General features: G+C 32.8%; 1 protein-coding gene across 1 annotated transcript in view; it reads left to right on the top strand.

Moving 5' to 3' along the window:
- Positions 1–3,731: 3,731 nt before the first annotated feature.
- The window catches only part of LOC126750084 (protein FAM135A), a 93,659-nt gene continuing 75,448 nt past the window's right edge, over positions 3,732–21,942 (top strand). The window contains exon 1 of the mRNA XM_050459586.1: positions 3,732–4,120. The gene's annotated coding sequence lies outside the window, so the exon portion shown is untranslated. The remainder of the gene's footprint in view (positions 4,121–21,942) is intronic.

Raw genomic sequence — 21,942 nt, 5'->3', positions numbered from 1 at the left:
AAAAAGATGTGATGGATTTAATTTCCAATTTCAGATTGTGCATATTTTTTGCATTATATAATATGGAACTTTTGACCAACTCTGAATGTGGGGTAGGCAGGGTAGGCGAAACCTTGAGGCACTCCACTTTGTATTGGCTTGCAAGAAGACATAGTCGAATCAATTCTCACAGCTTGACTTCTGTTATTAATATACGACTTAAACCATTCAAAAGGCGCTCCTCTGAACCCGTAATATTGCAACTTTTATAATAAGATGTCATGATTAACACAATCAAAGGCTTTAGAAAAATCACAGAAAATTGTTGCTGTAGGGTGTTGGTTGTTTAAGCTAGAGTATACATTATTAAAAAGAGAAAACATAGCATCATTTGTGCATTTGTTATTTAAAAATCCAAATTGATGGGAAGTAATTATTTTATATTTTAGCAAAAATGATAGAAGTCTTTTTTTAACCGCAATCTTTCAATAATTTTTGAAAGTGTGGCAAGAAGAGCGATAGAGCGATAGTTGAAAGACTGATCTTTGTCTCCTCCTTTATGTAGTGGAATTATTATCGCCAACTTAAGGCAGTTAGGAAAAACACAAAACATTTTTAGATTTAGCCACTCTCCTATTATAGTAAATATCCTTGACGCTTTTAAAGTTTTCTGATAAATCTTTTTGTAAAATCTTGCGTATTCATGAAAAAAAGCGCTGTCTGAAAATTTCTTAAGATGAGATAATAAGCGCATGTTCTTAGCAGATGTACGCAAGCCTTGGGTAGACCAGGGGTTATGTTGTTTTTTTTTTAAGAGTCTCAAAGGAAAGGATTTGTGAGAAAGACTAGATAGCGTTTTTACAAATCTAGAGAATTCTGAATCAACATCGTCAGAGAGAATATTTCAGTCAGTTGATTGACAAAGGTGTCTAAAATGTAAAAATTTTTTATCCGAGAAAATACGGCCTAATTTGCGTGGAACATTTCTACTTTTAGATTTAGTTATGGAAAACTTTGTTAACACTGCTTCATGGTCTGAGAAACCTGAGCTTAAGACAGTACAATCGACGAAATCTGGCTCAAAGGAAGATACGACATAATCTATTGTACTAGAGCTGGTTTTAGTTATTCTGGTAGGTGATTTAATGTGCATGATTAAGCCAAAAGAGTCGAAAATGGACTGGAGAGATTCTTGAGCAGTATACACACTGGAAAAATCAATGTTTAGGTCGCCACATAAAATAAGTTTGCTTTTTAACGGCAGAGACTCAAGCAAGCTTAGTAATTTTTGGAAAAAAACATTTACGTCAGCATCAGGTGTTCTGTAAATACAAACAACGTAAAGATCAAAATTATTATTGTAGACAATGGAAAATTCAAATATTTTTTCAGAAACTAAATTATCGAACTTGGTTACTATTGAAAAGTCGTTGCTAGTAGATAATATCACAGTACCTCCATGAGTTAGATTTGTTCTATCAAATCTGGCAACTGTAGTGTAATTATCCACCATCACAGGCTCACCAACATGCAACCAATGTTCAGTTATGGCAACGATTTCTGGAAAATGAAGCTTTTGTAGTAAAAGAAATAAATCATTAGTTTTATGTCTTAAGGACTGAATATTTAGAGAGAAAATACTAAGCTTGTCGTTGTCCAGTATTTCAGAGGGTGCTTGATCCTCTGTTCGCGTCATTTTTTTAATATTTACTAAATTTTTTATTCCTGGTGGGAGATCCACCAGAATAATAATTGCTATGACTCTCTCTGATTTTTTGAAGGCGTAGCAGCTTTTCTGATGAGAAGAAGGACCTGAAGGCTGACAGATCTGCTTCAACTTCAGTTGGACCAATACCATAGGCATCATGGCACCGAAAGAGTCCACGTCACCAGGAAGTCCCTCTGAAGTGCCAATCGGATGCTGGTGTTGGTATGTCCTTCAAAACACACACTGAAGGGTTGATCATACAGATAGGCAAGGAATAGCCTAAGAGGTTTTAAGATGGAAGGGTCTTTTTTGGTTTTTGCATATTTGTTGCTTTATTCGCCACTGAATTATTATCGATGACAAAATCAACCTCTAATAATTCTGTTGCAAGGGATTCAGAGGCAGCAATGGCCTCCCTATCAGAACTAATTTTCAAAGATTGAACCTCTCTGGATATTGTAGCAGATATTGATGGAACTGAGCGATGTGGCAGGTTATGGCTGTCTGGAGAGTGAGGGTTAGACTTAGACTGGAAAGGCTTAGATTTGGGCGAGGTGATACTATTTATTTGGACTGGCGCTTTAGAGGTTTCCAAACATGAATTTATGAGAGTGCCCGGTGGCCACATACTAATATCCTTCAGCCGCTTTAAGTGATTTAAGTTCTGCACACCAATTTTGAAGTCGGAATGTGCAATGTCCTTGGTGTTTAGCATTGGGAAACATCGGATAAAGTCCGTCGTTCCCAGTTTTTCTTTGATGAAGTGTGCAAGCTGATTTCCGGTATACGGATATGGGATATTTAATACAACCACGTAATGCCATTCATCTTTGTTCATTGTGTTGTCCTTCGGTGACGTCGGAACCTCCGGGACTGGTTTTTCTGTTTGATCAGTCTGGCAGGCTATCCTCCTTTTAGTTATAGGTTGGTAACTTTTAACATTAGATTTTTCTTTAGCTAATTGTTCTATGGTGCGAGCCATTTATTTAACATCTTTCCTCAGATTCTCTACTTCACTTTTTAACTCTTCATTGGAAGAATCATGGACCTGTAGCTTTACCGTCTCACCATGGTTGTCCTTAAGAATTGATAACAGGTTGAAAATTTCCTATTTCATATCTCTGATTGAATGGAAAAGAGATTCTTGTCTATTTTCAGAGACAGTAGAAATGTCTAATGTTGTTGTATTTCTGCTTATGCAGGATCTTTGTAGTTACCTTGTCCAGACAAAGGTCACGTTAAGTTACACCGAAAAAGTTTATACTAGCGGAACGTAAACAGTATAATAGGAACTAAAATTTAGAAGCGAATGTACAAGAAGCGTATGTATAGCTTTTAGAATTGTGCAAAGAGTTTTGCAGGAAAAAGGTGCACTTCAAAAATCTCTGAAAGAAGGCAAAGGGCGTTCGTTGTCGCATCTGTCGCTTATCTTAAACACTGTCAACAGTGTCAACTTTGCTCCTTTATTTGGCCAATTACTTATTTAACAGTCAGTTGGGGAAACAAAAATATAGCGTATTTTTGCGTCTGATCTTGATAATTTTGATATTATATTATGACAAATACTCCATTACCACCTATAGTTTGCGTATATTTCGTTGACCCAGAACCGCCCATTTCTTTTGTTAAATGTAATTAATTTCAATACTGAATCTTCAGCTAGATAAAATTCTTCTTCGATTTAAAAATTTAAATTAATGTCGTTCATGACCTGTGCTTTAATAATTAAAACTTACGAAATTGATTTTAATCGCGCGAATTTTAGAAATACCAGGAAAACACTCATTTTTCGCGTAAATTCGTTGGATTTCGCGCGAAATCGCTTGCACTATAACCGTAGCCTAAGGAGTTCATCCATAATAAAGGGATAATCCAAATAAACTTTCATCATTTGAACTCTTATTAAAAATTCCAGTCGACAATAATAATAATAATAAACATTTCCAGAGGTGTATCCAGAGAGGGCTCCTAAGCCGCCTCTGGCTCCTCGTCCGACCTGCGCTATGACCACGTTACATGGAAATAGGCCAGGGTTTCTCCTGGCGAAACGACGCCCGGCACTCTGGCACAGTGTCACGCGTCCTTTACGTAACCTAAGAAGAATTCTGGCACGGCCCCACTCTCCACCGAGGAGAAGGGGGGGGAGACGTCAGGAAAAACTTACACTAGATCCACACGTTTTTGCCAAAGACGACTTTGGTGTCGGTGGTGGTAATCAATCGAGGCGAAAACCGTGTGTGACGGATCGACGACGTCCAGTTGTTTTAGTGTGAGGAGTAGGAAAAATGAGGATCGGTCAACTGGATAATGGTGAGAGCAGAAGGCGTGCGTTATCCGGCATTAGTTTCGAAAAGGCGAATAATATGCTGCCGGGGATATCGGCCGTCTAATAATAAGTGCGATCGGTGCGTATTTTTGGAGTGATGCTTCATGGTAAGTTTAATGTTAATTGGATTGGCCCGAGAGGAGACGTTTAATTGGTTTCGTTTTGTATAAACAATCCGCGGTATTTTTATGCAAATGTGATTGGGTTTTGCAGTCGAAGGCGTCACCTTGAAACAAAATATCTGATAAATGATTCCTTTTTCAGATTCTGTGTGAAATTTTATAAAGTTTGACGGGTCACATGTCATACTTTGTTAAAACGGTTTTGAAGATATACGCTGAAAATAGTAATTTTTGTTACTTTTGGAATTTATAGAGTCAACATTTAGGAACCAGGAAAACGGTCTATTTTATCGGATATACTATTTCAATTTCTTTCTTAGAAATTAAATCGCTTAACACATTTCGAATTTTCATTAAATTAAAATATCTTTAGTGTTTATCAGATTTTGAGCCGTTTGTGCTGCTGCTATATATTCAGCATCTGCTGTTGACAAAGCTACACAGGTTTGCTTTTTTATAGGATTGTTTCATATTCCATATAGAATTATACACCAACTGTCGACACTTTTCCTGAATCTCTTATTTGTAGCCCAATCAGCATCTGAAAACCCGTTAAGTATTAATTGACAATCTGAATGGAAAAAAGAAAATACTCAATTTAAGCCTAATAATATTATTATAAGGCTATCTTAGCTTTTTATATTTCCAAGACCATATTTTTAGATTATATTTTTTTACTATAAGAATATAAAACCTTCATTTGAATTAAATACATATATCGTTATTTATAACATGTGAAATATTCATTTTTATGCATACCATTGACTCAAATTGTTACTATAAATATTTAAAATAAGGATATCAGTAGGTCAGTTTAAATCAAAAGCTTCTTTAGAAATAAATATAAGAATTGGTTGTATCGTGGGTTGAGAATATTAATGGCGAATCACAAAATCGTCTATACTGAGAAGCAGCCATTTATATTTTTATTAAATTTTTGAGTAATTAATAACAACACCAGAAGTACATTTTAATTATTTTTTTTTTGCTTTTCCTTTAAATATGTGTATATTTTAGGTAGTAAAAACAAATGAACACATCAACAACAACAACATCTTTTAACGAAAATAGGTTTGAGTTACGCCACTATTGCATAAAAGTTGGTGCACTTTTATGCTTTCAAGAGAGGATTATGATAATTATTAAATAATGAAACACCAAAATTAAATAAAAGATACACGTTTCTTATATTAAAAACCCTTTCTCACAATTTCTTGTCAGGCAAAACATAATCATAATGATTCTATCAAACAGAATAGGTAAATATTAAAAATAAAACAGGTAATACTAATCAATAGGGAAGTGATTTTATTACTTTCCTAAAATACTAAGCTTTATAAAACACATCTTAAAGACTCAACGCAAATAAACGGTATGACAACTTAAATTGTTAAAAGGAAATTTTAAATAAATATTAATTCAAATTCTCATAGATTGGAAAACTTATTCATGCTTTAACCTATTAAAAGAATCATGATGGGCAGCTGGAATAGCGGAAAAAGAAACGAGGGACTGAAGATCCTCAAACTTTTTTTTTTGATATCGGAATATTATGTTCGTCATAGCTAGGCTTTAAAAAGTAGTCTTCCAATTGATTAATACTTTTTCTAGTTTTAGTGGTTCTAATGATGACCGATTTAAAATCGTTTTCTTTATAAGACGTTTTATAGAATTTTAATAATATTTTAATATTAAAGGTCGAACGTAGTCATTTAGATCGTTTTTTCTGTAAAACGACTTATAAAGAAAAAACGATCTAAATGACTACGTTCGACCTTTAATATTAAAATATTATTAAAATTAATTTTCTCGCCATCGGAATTATTAAAATTAGAATTTACTGTTCTTTGACTTAGGTCTTTTAAATCAAAGAAGTCACTATGTGCCATTTCATGTACTCTGAATGCCCCTCCCGTTTTTCTAGCATTGGCTATTACAGCTGAATAGTGTGCCGGAACATAAATAGGACCACTTTTTAGGGATTTTTTTATAGCCTTTTCAATCACAGAATGGTTAGCATCGCCCTCGTTTTGCCCATGCCCCACTATCAAAAACTTATGTGTAATACTGTTTATTTTATAATTAGCTAGAGCATATAAGTAAGCAGTAATTATAAATTTATTTTTACCCTGACCTCCGCAATTATCTGAATAAAAAGTTATATCTAAATTTAAGGAATTACAAGTTTCAGACTTCTTTTTTAAAAACTCCAAAAGGCACGTTCCGATTTCGGAAGAGGCTCGTTTGCCTTCTCCCTTATGCCAAAAAAAGCAGTCTACTGGCCCCAAACCTTGTTTTTCTAGTTCACAAATAATAAAACTATAACAGTTTAGCCGCGTTTTATAATAAAAAGACGACACATCCCCTTTAGGGACAGGAAGAGCTGCCTGCAAGTCAAAACATGCCACAACATATAAATCGCAAATTTTTTCCTTATCATCTTTTTTTGAATCCCGGGCTAATTGTTTTTCCTCTATGTGTTTTAAATAGTTTTCTTCCTTTTCAATTTTCTGTTCGTTATCGGCATTCTGGTATGTCGTGCACGTCAAACACTGGTCTTTTTTTGGTGTGTGGAATGACATGTTAAATTCATAATTAAAGAGTTGTCTATACATGGATTAATTTTCCGTATCCTTAATTATTTGCGCGACATGATTCTACATAATCGTTGTATAAATCAGTCACTGTTTTTCAACCTTCCATGTATTTTTTCTGAGTATCTGATCTGGTATAGTGACTTTCTACTGCCGGTATAGAGGAAAGGTGTTTTCTCATATTCGTTTTGATGTCTTCTGAAACTATTGAGCTTTTGTTTTTTCCACGCAAATCCAGGTCCAAATTACCATCCGAATCTTTCGACTTAACTGTCCTGACAAATCGTTCACTTACTCCAAGAGTATTTTTAAAAAACAAAAAGCATACTTGTTTGCGCTCTCCATCTTTTGTAAAATAATATGCTCGGTTAAAGGTTCGTTCCTTTTGCCTATTCATCACAACTAATTTGTACTTTGGCTGAATAATCTACATGTGATGGTGTATATAATTTCTTTGACGATCCAAATCTCCTAGTTTCCAGAAAGCATCAAAATATTGTTGTCTTTCTTCTTCAGTGAACCTCTCATTGTTGCTTGCAATTATCTTTGCTAGGTGGAAGAATTTGTTTTGCTGGGATTAATTTTCCGGTATTAAGGGAATGATATGACGTACCACTATTTCTAGAGTATTTTGGAAATGTTTCTTTTCCAGCCAGGTGGATTTCTTTTTCGTTTTCTTGATCTATTTTCTACTTCCTCATTATTTATATTTATAAGTTTCATTTTCCAAATGTTGTTCTACATTTGGATTTTCTACGTATCCGTCTTCGGAGCTACTGGATGAATCCCTCATATGATTTTCATCAAACGTTGGATCTGCATCACTATCGTCCATTGTGGGAGCCAAAAAGCGACTTGAAGATGACTTTGAAGTTGAAGAGCTGCTACACCTGCTACACTGCGATGATGAACTACTTGAAGAACTTGAAGATTTGGAGTCGTCATTTTCAGTCTTCTTTTTATCTAAAAAGAATGATTGTTATCAATTAATTTTTTGTACAATAGGTAATTAAAATGTATTCAAACAGTAATACCCCAATATTTACCTACCTGTTACTGTCAAAACATTCTCAGATCCGTCCGGCATAGAGTCTACCTGATTTGAAGTGGCTAGATCTTGGTCTGTTATTGTTTCCTAATCGCTTTTCTCCATATTTACAGCGCCTACAAAAAAAATAAGTATCGTTAAAGTTTAAAGCATATCAATGTAAAACACCTTTAAAACTTGTCAAATGTTATTTAGCAGGATTGGCGATTTTACACATTCTTTGGTCAAAAATAACCTCACTTTTTCCTATAAACATATATCAGCAAACGCCCCCCCAAGGGAGCTACGCCCCTTTTAAAGGGGGCGCCTGAAGATGGTTCTTTCCACTTATTTTCGAAACGGGTAAATATCAAAATTTTAAATTTTGGTATTCTCCCAATTATGATATGCTGAATTTAGTTGTCATTTCATAATTTTAATTATTTAGTCAGGTGCGTATCATTTAGGGGGTGAGCCTAAAAAAATACTTAAAAAAAATTGTTTGCAAAGTTATTGTTTTTTTTTCTTTAAATTTTAAAAATTTAAAGCTTATTACGTAAAAAAGTACCTCTTGGTCAATAACGCTAGGAATTACCATTTTCGAGAAAAACGCATTTAAAAATAACGCTACGGAGGCCATGGCTATTTATAACAAGAAACAAAAAAATGACAAATAAATTGTTTTATATTAAATTAACATGTTTCTTTAAATTAATAGGTAGACATAAATCAATGTCTTACTATTATCAAGCAAGTTGAATTAATATTACTATCTTTTGTATTATTTTTGTTTGTAAAATTGGTGGATACCGTTAATAAATAAATAAAATAAATAAAAAAAAATTTATGGAGGTATATACAAGATCGAGTGTATAAAAGACAATGCAATAACCTCATAGAACTTCAAGACGTAATTCTTTTAGCATTTCAAAATCTGAGAAGGAGACACATTATTATTTTGAATGCTATTCAGGGGTTACAAAAATGTGCCAATTTTGTATCAGTGGTCATTTTGAACATCTCTTGTAAAAATTTTGTTTTGTTATATAGTTGTTTTCTTATAGTGTTTATTCAATTTATATATTTGTTTTTTATATTCCTTTATTACAAAAAAAATAGGAATGATGCATTTCCCTATTCGTCGTTATTAATTTGTAACTTTTTATTTGTCTATTATTGGTATTCATGGCCTTTTATTAAATTATGCATTTAATTTAGAAAATTTTTAGTTATTTCCGTATTTTTCGAAAATAAGTGCATACTGTTATATATTTTTGAAAAGATAAAAAAAAGACCAATTTTATCAAGTATAAATATATAGAGTGTTCCATTTAAAAAAACATAAATTTGGGTTATAACTCAAAAACTATTAAGCAAAAAAAAAACATATCTTTACCACTAGATTCTATGAAGAAAAATCTATAAGAATGAGTTTTTACTTTTACAAAAAGTGTAAAAATAACGGAGATACGACGAGGTGTACCAAAATGCAAAAATTTCAAAAATGCCCTGTATCTTAACAAATAAAAGGGCTATAAAAATTTTGTTACAACATCTTTAGTTTTACGAAAAAGTAGCAGAGTGTCGCGAAAACCGCAACTCTCTATCTCTAAAAATAACGGAGATATCCCGCAAAAGTACCCAAAATGGAACACCCTGTACATACACAAATAAAAACTATAAACATTTATTTAGCATACCTTAAGAGAAAATATTATCAGTAGAAGTTAGTAACTAAAACAAAACATGGTAAACATGTTTCCACAAGCTACTTTTATCAATTTACTGGCTTAATAAAATAAATGTGTTATTCTATGTAAATAGAATAATACGAATAATTAAAACAAACATATCTACAATATATTTTCAGACGCCTTTAATATGTATGTCTTAGATTTTAAGATTCTTTTCTTCCCTTTACAAATGTTCCAAAAAATGTGGAAATCCTATATGTATCGAGAAAAAAAAACTTTTCACACAATTTTGGAGGGTCATGATCTATACAGACTAAAGACCTGTGAAAAAAATCATAACAACGGTTAAGTCAAAACCGTCATAAACGAATTAATTTCAAATGTAAATATTTTTGACATTAATTCCAATAAAAGTAATAGTAAAAATTCATGTGAACAGGTTGATATATAAAGTAGCAAAAAAGAACTCCATAACGAATAATCTTGACTCTAAAGCATGCAAGTAGTCACAAAAGTGACCTATTTTTAATTTATTATATCCCGAAAATCCTTTTTTCGAAGTATACCAAGTGATCCACAATATTTTTTATATTTTAACAGGGAATTTTAAAATGTTGTTTTATAAGGGTCTTAATTTACAGTAACATCTACTTTCTAATAAACAAAAGAACGAGAATAACCTAAAAACCGTTCATTGACATCCAAGTTCTTCTTTTTGGTCATTGAAACATATGAAAGCAAACAATACTACTCCCGTGTATTCATTGTAAAACAAAAACAAAAAAAGAGAAAAACCAAAGGGTGTATTCAAAAACAGGTCACTGATCCTGAGGGATGTGTTCTATGGCTCCCATTTTTATCTCGCTCTTTAACAATTACCCCCTTCATCTTGCTACTTAACTTTGTGAAGTTAAAACGAGTTTACTCCGGTTAATAACAAATACCCAAAGTCCCCTCGAAGAAAAACGATCTTCAGTCAGCATTTTAAAATATTAAAAAGTGATTTTCCGGTGGCGGAAATTGCCGAGAAATGCCACTTACTGAAGTACATCTATCGGCCCTTTAGAGACCATTTTATCAATATTCTATTTGCGAAAAAATGGAAATTAAGTAAGGCATAAAATAGAGATTTAATGTAGACCTTAAGATTCCGAAAAGTCAATTCATTTTTAATCGAGTATATTTTAAAAACTATTTTATAATATGGCATGTAACCCATCAAATGTCATGAGATTTCACGTACAAATATTGCAGGAATATTACATCTGCAATATTACGTCTTGCAGCAATATTGCAGATGACGTCATATTGCAGCAATGTTTTAATGTCCGCTTTTTTCCTTGCATCCTAAATATTGCGGAAACATTATAGCAATATTTCATGGGATATGTTACTGTAATATTGCATTAATGTATGTGCTGTATTGTAGTAATACTCACGTAATATTACTTATACCTTTCATTTATATTGCTGCTATATTTTATATTGAATTTGCAATATTGATAAAATGTAACAAAATTAATATTCCATTCGATTATTGGTAGTCGTACGAGACGGTTGTGTCTTCGCTCGTTGGCTCTGATGGTTGATAAGTTTTGATTTGTTTTGATTTGCTTCCTGTATAAACATTAGTTTTGATTTCCGATTAAATTAGTACCTGTTAACCTAAACTTGACCTTAAAATCACAATTTATTGAACTTTAACTCTACAACATCAAGTTTTCGCAGTGCGCGTGATTTGATAATAAACAGTTCCGGTCTCATGCTTTGCAAATAGTTCTCGTTCACAGAACAATATTTTTTATTTTAATATTTGGACTTTTTGAAATCAATCTTAAGAAATTATGGCTGAATTTAAGTGTGATTCCTGTCAAAAGACCATCTTGGAGAAAGAAAAATATAATCTTTGCTGTAGCGGGGAATGTTGCCGAAATTTTTGCATGTCTTGTACTGGTTTGGATAAGGCCATAACAAAGGTACTGTATAATCAAAAGTACCATAACATTAGATTCTTCTGCAATGTTTGTGACTCTCCTACCTTAAAATACCTTCACGACAAGGTTTCACAGTTACAAAAAGCGCAGATTCCTTTAGACATTGTTGATGCTTTGGGTTTATGTCTCAAAAAGACTACGGATCTCTACCCTATCATTACAGAACTATATGACATCTTGAGTCAAAATGATCCCAAATGGAAGGTTTTGTTCGAGAAAATTGATAACATTTACAACTTCCTTGCCAATAGTAGATCTGAAAATTGTCAAGAGTCAATGTTTCACTCAATCCGGGATATGAAACAAAAGCTCTTTAACCTTTCAGAAGAAGTCTTCACTTCTTTTGGAAAATCACGACGAATCCGTCAAGATTCATGATCCCCCAAACAAGAACTTGCCAAGGAAATGGAAGATTTACGGAAGAGTATTAATCAAATGGCCCTTAAAATGGAAAAGTTGACAGTTAAGGAAAAAGAAATCCCTAAATACATTCCACCAATAGCAAAAAGATCCATTGCCATTTCTATACAGACCGATCAGGAATCAGAAGTTTCGCCCCCTATAAAAAGAATAACGGTTTCACCTCAGAAAACCATAACTAGGGAAGAATGGCATTACTTAATCGTCTCCAAAATTTCTCCTGACTATACAGTAAAACGGCTCGCTCACTACGTTAAAGATAAGCTCCAGACTAATGCTTTTATTCGATATTTTCCCTTCACGCAAAATGAAGACAGTGTGAACTCCAGCTTTAAAGTAGGTGTCCAAAACAAGGATCTTTTTAGCCAGCTAAAAGAGACGAACGTATGGCCGGCTGGTGCTATAATGGATGGACGGAGGATGGATCCATTACCACTAGCGGAGTAAATAACGGGTTAAAATGTTTCAATTTTTTTTTCTGGCTTAGAACCAGATGAAACCTTTACCAAATCATTAGTTTGGTTATTGCACATACGAAATGGGTAATTACGACTTTTTTTAATGGTACCGAGTTTTTTAAAATCAGAATTTAAAAAAAAATGGTTTAATTCAAAATTGTTACCATTATACATTAAACTGCCAATATCTCCGAAACTAATTCATATAGCCAAATTTTCTTTTTTTTGCTTAAAGGGCATATATAAGCGCTAACAACTGCAGTAAAATAATTGCAGAAAACTTCTATTCTTGTTAATAAAAAGCATGAAAATTTATATTGTTGGTATTGAATTTTTCAGCAAGCGATAAACTTTTTTATTATGATGAATTTTGCCATACATGCTAGGAATGAAATGTAGAAAAAATCATAAGAAAGTTTTTAAAAAATGCCACAGGTTTCTATCCGAAATAGTTTTTGAAATATGAATTTTTAAAGTAACGCGTAGGTGGAAATTGCCGCGCTCTATACCGTTGCCGACCGAACGTACTTCCGACTGCCGCCATTTATTAAGCATCTATGAATAATTTATAAATCGAAGTTGGTGAATAATAATAACTTTGAAGATTTTTAAGTAAAATTAAATAAAATAATTTATTTGAATATTTTAATTAAACGAATTTTAATTTTTTACAGTCATCATCATTTTGTAATTCCAATGAATCTGGTGTGTCTATAATGTCTTTGTTGCCACAAAATTTACAGTTACATTCGTTATAACACTTCAAACCCTGGGATACACATATACACTTTTAAGTGTTGCAGTTTCCATCGGAACATCGAAGAAGTAAAATTTTCCGTAGTTCCTTTGGGACGGGATCCTGTGTCGCAAATATTGGAGTCCATATATTACATTCTATATCATTTGTCCATCCATATTTTCTTGAGTCTTCAAAATTCATATATGGTATGTGACTGTTATATCAAATTTTTAGTTGATATATGCACCTAAAATAAGAAAAGCCATAAGCGTCCAAATTTTCTTTTTTTGTTATTATCTAAACTGTAATCTGTAAAATATGATTTTTTTTATGTTTTCATACCTATAGAAATAAAGACAAAATGTAAGTATAAACCTACCTTTTTAAATGCTGTTTGAATGCATCGATAGTTGGTGGCAGTTCCATTATTTGCATTTGTAGTTAAATGCAATCGTAGTGCATTTAGGGTAGAAATATCATTGTCCTTGTTTCTATATAGAGGTAAAATAAATTGTGTACTCCGTTTAACTGCTTCTGTATCCTATACAAATGGCAGATCATATAGTTCTTTTAGCTTATCGATATTTTTTATTAGTACATCAAAGGCTGTTTTTTTACCAATTTTGAAAAACGAACTAGTTGTGTCGCATCCCATGAGGCAATGAACTGCCAAAATGTTTTTTAAAACTTCTTTTCCCCATTTTTTGAACTACATCCTGAATTGCTAAGAAGCGTTGATTTTTTTAATGCCCTAATTCCATAAGTAATTTACAGTCCTTTATTTGTTTTGTAATAATGAAATGGTGTAAAAGTAAAAGTAATACGTCGGTATCTACAGATTTGACAAGAATAGAATTACTATGGTCTCGCTCTGCCAGGACGTGAAGATTAATTCGAGTATCTGCTTCTTCCTGATTACTTTTATATTCTTCCCAAATTTGTGGCTCTTTATCGGTGGTTATAATATAGATATTTTCGGAATTTTCAGATCCTCCTGCTACTATTAAAGTTTCATTCTTATTTAGAGATTTTGCTGCAAATTCCAAAATATAACTTACAGTAAAAACCAATAAGACCTTCCTATTGTTGGATGATTTGAGAAAATCATTAAAAATTGGAACTTTTCGTAACCCAAAAATTTTGTATTCTGTTGTATTAGATGAATCACCACGTCTGAATCTCTCAGCAGATTTTAATGAGTTACATGTGTAAGTGTCAAAAACAACTGTTATTCTCTTAGCATTGTGTTTCCGTCCGCAACTTAGCATTCGATTTAAAATTATTTGTGCTAAACCGTTAAAAGTCAAAGAGGAAGTTGGTTTCAATTCTTGGATTATAACCATACCATCAATAATATATGATTCTACACTATTTGGAGAAACTATTGTATCTGCAATTGGCTCTAATCTCTTGCATAATTCAGACTTGGAAATTTTTTGCGTGGAAAGACATTGACGAAGGACAACGCAATAAAAACGCACAAAAATCAAGAGCGTTATGATACATACAGCTTTAGGGGTGATGATAAGATTAGTCACGCGTCTCCCGCGAACGTCGGCGACTGTTCTGGCCGTCACTAATCTGGCACAACTTTACAGGTGGATTTATCGCAATCTAGCTAATATATCCGATTGCAGTTTACTTTTAAAAACTTCGTAACAGTTTTGTCTACCTTTTATTCGCAGATTGTATGGAAAAATGTTTTCAAATAAGAAAGTTTCTCGCTTGTTCAAAAATTCATTGCAGAAAATATAATTTTAATGATTTTTAAATGTTATATTATTAAAAAGAAACGTTTTTTGGATTTATTTTCTCGCAGTTTTCAGCGCTTATGTATTCTCATTAAAACAAAAAAAAAGATCTTTTGAATATGTTAAAAAGTTCCAGAGATATTAAAAGGTTAAGGTTAAAAAGCACTTTTTTAAATTCCTGCCTTTTTGCAATATTCTCCATTTTATAAAACTCGGTACCACTAAAAAAAGTCGTAAATGCCCATTTCGTATGTACAATAACCTAATTAATGATTTGGTAAAGGTTTCATCTGGTTCTAAGCCGATTTTATTTTTTTTAAGAAGGGAGCTACTTTTATTGTCTTTTTTACTCCGCTACACCGTTAAATTCTCCACCGGCAGCTAATAAAACCTTAACTACCAAACTTGTCTCAAATCAGCTCAATATGCTTCAAATTGGTTCAGATAAAGATGCGATAGCTGCATCTAAGTTATTTGGGCAAGAAAATGTCAGCTTCAAACTTGTGGAGAAGGCCAACGATGATGATGGACTGCATAATATGGACCCAATGACTCCTCCAGTAGTGAGACTATCCCAAAAATCTGATGAGGAAATGACTGAGAGACCCCACCATCTTAAAAACTCTTAGACTCTACTTGGCATACCTCTATGACCAGCCTTCCAACGTCTGTCTCGAAGGCCACACCAAGACCAGTGTCAAACTAATGCTAGCTTCAGACGGCCTACCTACTAACATAGACTCCCTCCGACGCTTGCATATCCATTTCCACGACGTCTATGGAATTAGTGCAGCCGAAGTGGAAAAAGACCTCTCCACTTTTGGATCCTTCTTTTCTTCAGAAAAAATTTTAAGGCTTCAAAAAATACGAGAAAGTCAATCTAATTATTTTTCCAGTGGTTCCTCATCTAGGAACAAAAATGTTTAAATACCGTGACGCGACCAGCGGATCAAGCACCCTCTGATAAATCGGATGATAGCAAGCTTAGCGTATTTCTTCTTAATATTCAGTCCTTAAGACACAAAACTAATGAATTATTTCTTTTATTAGAAGAGCTAAATTTTCCAGAAATAGCTGCTATAACCGAACACTATGTTACAGTTTATTTTCGTCAGATACATAAAGAATAAGAAAATAAAATGAATCTAAAATGTTAGCGAAAGCATAGCTCGATTATAGAACTTTAAGAGGCAATTTCTAAGTTATTTTGGTGCTAAAATTAATAAAATAAACAGTTATCATTTCAGTATTAATTCTATTTTTGATATCAATAATTTTCAACCCTTATGATGAAACTCAAATTATTAATCATAACATTAATTTTTTTTTAATTGTTTTGATTTCACTAATGTCAGAAGTCATATCCTAGCCAATAAGATCCCAGCTCATTCTCCTATATCCCTACTAAAACCATTTCTGGCGCGAAAATCTTTGACCTCTGAGAGTCTTGAAGAACAAGCCTTTGAAGAAGGTTGTTTCTTGGTATTTTTGCCGATTTTACTCCAATGAAAAGTTGAAAACTCACCTTTTGGGTATTTTAGTTTGTGGATACTAAATGCCATACTGCAATAGTGCAGGATTATAAGTGGTGTAGTTAAATCCCAACTTTTTCAAGGTTCTTTGTTTAAGTGTCCAGTTTTGTGTTCCTGAGAAAAGGCCAATTCCATTGGTAAGTCCTAATATTTTGATTTGGCATCTTGGTTTATGATAATCTACATATTACACATGTAATTTTATATAAGTAGACTCACGCATACCGTTAAGTTTAACCATCAATGCTTATATCTACTTACTCTATTGGCGATTCCTCAATCTGGGTATTCTTCCACTTTCAGGCTTTTTCTTTTATCCCCCCCGTATGGTCTTTATCCACGATTATAAGAGGTAGAAATCTCCACTCATCTACTCCAATAACGTCCACAGCATCTACATTGACATTCACTGTTAAACCGATCCACCCAGGTCCCCCACCGCAATCATGCAGCCCTTTTTGGAGCCAGGTTTGATTAATGTTTGTGACGTTTAGTGAACCATGCAGTCAGTAAAACAACCTAACCAGTAAACCAAAATCCTGTCAACATTCATTAGCTTTACTGTAGTATATTAGATTAAGTACTAACCTCAAAATTACATTGTTACCACTCTCATCATTAGATTTTACTACCACACCATTGTTTTGAATAGTTTCATAATAACTAGGTACATATTAGTTATTTTATTGAAATAGACTGTATAGATCTTGTAAACTGGATAAATAGGCCTATTTTGAAAGTACTCATGCGAACCTTTAGCCCCAAACAACATAATATAAGATTTTAGTTTTGATATAAACACTATATTTAGGAAGGGCAACATAACTTGTTCTTAGAATAATAAGTTTGATTATTAATTTTTCTTTTAATATAGATTCACTTAAAACTGTCTGTTCTTCCTTATGAGATTTTCTTTCAGGTTTATAGGTATAGTGCTTTTAGTAATTTCCTGTTTTCTTGGTCATCGGGATTTTCTTATCCATCTGGGATAAAACAGGTGGCGCTTATATTTTATTGATCTCTTGTTGAATCCACGCCACTCTACCAAAGTGGTTAGTGCTAGTCAGCTTCCCTTTGAGAAGATCCCCTGAGCTGTCTCCATAGCCTATAGTAAGTCTCCCTCCTTCCATTGGTTCCCTTGTACCCACTTTCTAACCCTCACTCCCCATATCTTTACTCTCCTTTTTCCTTCCTGTTATTCCCCATCCCTCCATTCAAATTTCATTTAATCCAAGTATAATTAAAGCAATATTAAAGTAATAAATTGTTAATAATTAATTATAAATTGATTAATTATAATTATTTTTTTTTATATTTTTTTTAAATTTTTTTTATTTAACAACTGGTTAAACATTGATGAACTTGTTTTTGTTCAAAATTACACTACAATAGCAAGATTTAATAGAACTAATTTGTCTCATGGGCGCACTATGATTATGTCTATAAACAACGATTTTTTACCGGTAGCTAGGTTTGATAACTTTTTATCAGAAAAAGTATTTGAATTTTCCATAGTTTACCATAATACATACGACCTCTATATTATTTGTGTATATAGAACACCTGACGCTGACTTACAGACTTTCCTTCAAAAACTACTAAGCTTGCTAGAATCCTTGCCCTTAAAAGATAAATTAATTTTGTGTGGCGACCTTAATATTGATTTTTCCAGTGTGTGTGCTGCTCAAGAATCTCTTCACTCTATTTTCGTCTCAATGGGTATAGTAATGCATATTAACTTTCCTACCAGAAGAACTAGAAATAGTTCTAATACCATCGACTATGTCGTGTCATCTTTTGCTCCTGAATTCGTTGATTGTACGGTTTTTAATACCGGATTTTCTGACCATGAAGCTGCATTAACTAAATTTTCCATAAATTCTAAAGGCACAAACACGTTACGTAAATTAGGCCATGTTTTTGGCAAAAATAATTTCTTACAATTCAAGAACTTATGGCAAACGGCTGATTGGGATTTTCTTTCTGACGATATAGATAGTGAATTTTCTAGTTTTATAAAGTCTTTATCAAGTATTGCAGATAAGTCGTTTTCTCTTAGACCTATCAAAATTAAACATCATAAGCCATGGACCACTAAAGGCTTACGTATTTCTGCAAAAAACATGCGCTCATTATCACACCTGAAAAAATTTACAGACAGCGTATTTTTTCATAACTATGTCAAGCTTTATAGAAAAATGTACCATAAGACTATAAAAGCTGCAAAAGATATTTATTATAATAAAAGGATGATCGAATCAAGTAATGTTGCCAAAGAAACATGGACTATTGTAAATGAATTAAGAAATAAGACTTCTTCATCTAGCACTATCCCACCTGAGGACCTTAATCACTACTTTGTTAATGTAGCTAAAAATCTAATGGCTACCATAACACCTTCTCACGATCCTCGTTCATATCTCCCAAATGAAAATTTACACAGATTCTTTTTTACCCCCATTGTATCAACAGAGCTTCAAACTACAATATATGAAATAAAAAACAAATCATCATCTGGTACAGATGGGCTCACTCTCAAAATGTTTTCCAATCCGTTAAATTGCACCTTAATCCATCTAACAAACTTAATTAACAAGTCATTCCAAAATAGAGTCTTTCCTACCTGCCTTAAGACTGGAATAATTTTTCCTTTGCATAAGGGAGGAGATAAACAACAAGCTTCAAACTATCGCCCAATCGCACTCCTTCCCACTTTATCAAAGATCATTGAACGATTGGTTAAAAAAAGGCTCTTATCGTTTCTGTTTAAATATAAAATTCTTACTCCTCATCAATTTGGATTCTTGAGTAACAAGTGCACAAATGATGCTATGTTTTCTCTCTTTAATAGTGTTTACACCAGTATAAATAATAATCATTCAACAGCAACAATTTTTTTGTGATTTCTCCAAGGCTTTTGATTGTGTAAACCATAACATCTTAATTGACAAATTGAATCACTATGAGTTCATAGGAACGCCCCTTGAGTGGTTTAAATCGTATATCAGTTACAGAAATCAGCTCGTAAAAGTTGATACGACGAAGTCTTCTTGCAAACCAATAGAATGTGGGGTACCTCAAGGTTCTGTGCTGGGCCCTATTTTGTTTCTGATCTTTATAAATGACATGGCCAATCTTAACATTAGTTCATGCTACTATTTCTAATGACTTAATTACCATTAAATCGTGGTGCGATTCTAATCTTCTGTGCCTAAATGTCTCAAAAACCAAAGTCTTATCATATAAAACTACTATTCAGCCTGTTACGCTCCGCAATGATTTTAATAACTTTGTAAAAATCTGGCAACAGGGCACGGTTTAAATTTGTACCTCCAAGCGCCCGAGCTCGCTCTCTCCCCTGTCGACCATCAATCGAGTCATAACTAAAGAAATACAGTCCATAAAAAAAACTAGACAATTTGACTTTTATTTAATATCGATCAGAGAAAATACGGGAGTAAAAGGTACTGCCCATAAATTTGTGGTCCTTCGAGCCGGATTATAAATTTCCACTGATTCTAATATACTCTTGAATCTTTTTAGAGTTATCCTCAACCCATTTCTTGTCATTCATCTGTTGCTGCATTACACTTTTTGACCCAGGGGATTTTGTCATTCTATTTATACTTGAACCCCTGGATCCATAACTGGAGAGAGATGCACTTCTTTTCCTCTCTTTTGGGTTTGAAAATTTCCTGTCACTTCCAAACAAACTTTTTTTATATGCAGGTGTGTTATTCTCAAGACTTGGATCTCTCTTGGAATAAATGTCTGGAGTGCGGTGTTCAGTACTAAGTTCTCTCCTGGGGGCCAGCTGGTATGGATTGCCATTCAATTTTTTACTTAACAAAACCAGTTTGAACGTAGTTGAATCTGTGAAGTTCTTGGGACTTAATGTTGACTACTCCCTAAAATGGGACTTGCATATTGATGCCTTATATAAAAAATTAAGTTCAGCATGTTTTGCCTTAAGATCAGTTTCCAGGGAATTAAGTTTTCAAACATCAAGAACAGTTTATTATGCCCTTTTTGAGTCACATCTACGTTACGCCCTTCCATTCTGGGGCACATGCGGTGTGACTCAATTTGAGCGCATCTTTAAACTCCAAAAGAGAGCAGTATCTGCTTGAACTTAATAGCAGAGCTCACTGTCAAGAAATCTTTAAAAAATATAAGATACTTACTCTTCCCTCTTTATTCATATTGGAATCTATTTGCTTACTACGCAAACATAAGTCAGAGATGCCAAGTAGGCCGTCTCACAATTATTCACTTCGCAACGCAGTGCATGATCTTTATCTGCAAACCGAGTTAGTAAAAAGCTCTATTCTATACAAAGCCAAAAAGATGCATAATCATTTGCCTTTGGAAATTAAATCAATTACTTCTTTTCTCGATTTCATAATGCTTTGAAGGCGTACTTTCTGGAAAAAGCCTTGTACGAAGTGCAAAAGGAGGATTTTTTCTAGGATAACTTTTTGGGTATCACACACACACTTGCTCTTTTTATATCTTAAAATAGAGAATATATTAGTTTTTTTTTTAGTAAATAAATTGCACTTTCATTCTGTATTTAATTAATTTACTGTTATTGACTATTGTGTTTATTTTTATTGGCATTTTATACATCATGATGTATATTGACCAGGTACATTGTTTTTGTACAGTTTTGCATGTATTTATTTTGTTTGTATATTTATTTTTTTAATTTGTGTGTTTTGTTCTTATATGTTTTTTTATTAGCTTTATCTACAAAATTTTGTAATTTTTTGACAATAAAGCATGTGATTGATTGATTCTTATTAATAATATTATTGATGAATTAATGAATAAATATATAAATTAATAATGAATTAAGTTGTATGAGTGCCAATTAGAATATTATCAATTAGTTTAGGAAGTAAATTGTGTAATATAAGTAATTTCGATTTTTGTTGAATATATTTATATATATTTACACACCTGAATAATAACAAATAATTGTATTATCTATATATTTCGATTATTAATATTATATTTCATTGAAATCCACTTAATAAACAGTTGTTTGGAAAATTTAGCAGATACCTGTGAAATTAATTAAGACTTAAATTTTAAGACTTAAAGACCCAAGAGATTCATATAGATGCAACATTACACTAGCATTTCACTGATACATTGCATTTTCAATAATAATGAAATAATGCAACAATATTACAATTACTACATATGTGCATTATTAACTTTGCAATGTATGTGCAATATTGTAGCAATAAACATATGTAATATATTTCTTATATTTTAAATGCTATGTTACTGTAATGTTGTAACAATATTGCAGAAGTATATATGAAAAAAATTATTAATGCTATATTTCTGCAATATATCATGCCGACAGGGGTAATATACTAGGGATCCAACTTAATATAAAAATTGCATTGAATCAATCTTATATAAACTAATAACAAAACTTCTTGCGTCAATAATATTCCAAATTCAATATGCGAGTAGGGCAGCCGTCATAATCCAAAAACTTTATGAAAAATCCGGGTATTTTGTATGTAGTCACCGGAGCCCAATAATATCAGTAAACTTTTTGACAACTCTATTTTTAGGGAT

This window comes from Anthonomus grandis, chromosome 2, assembly GCF_022605725.1.
Source record: "Anthonomus grandis grandis chromosome 2, icAntGran1.3, whole genome shotgun sequence".
NCBI classification, from domain to species: domain Eukaryota; kingdom Metazoa; phylum Arthropoda; class Insecta; order Coleoptera; family Curculionidae; genus Anthonomus; species Anthonomus grandis.
The sequence above is the reverse complement of the archived record's forward strand: the minus strand, read 5'-3'. Positions and strand labels throughout refer to the sequence as shown.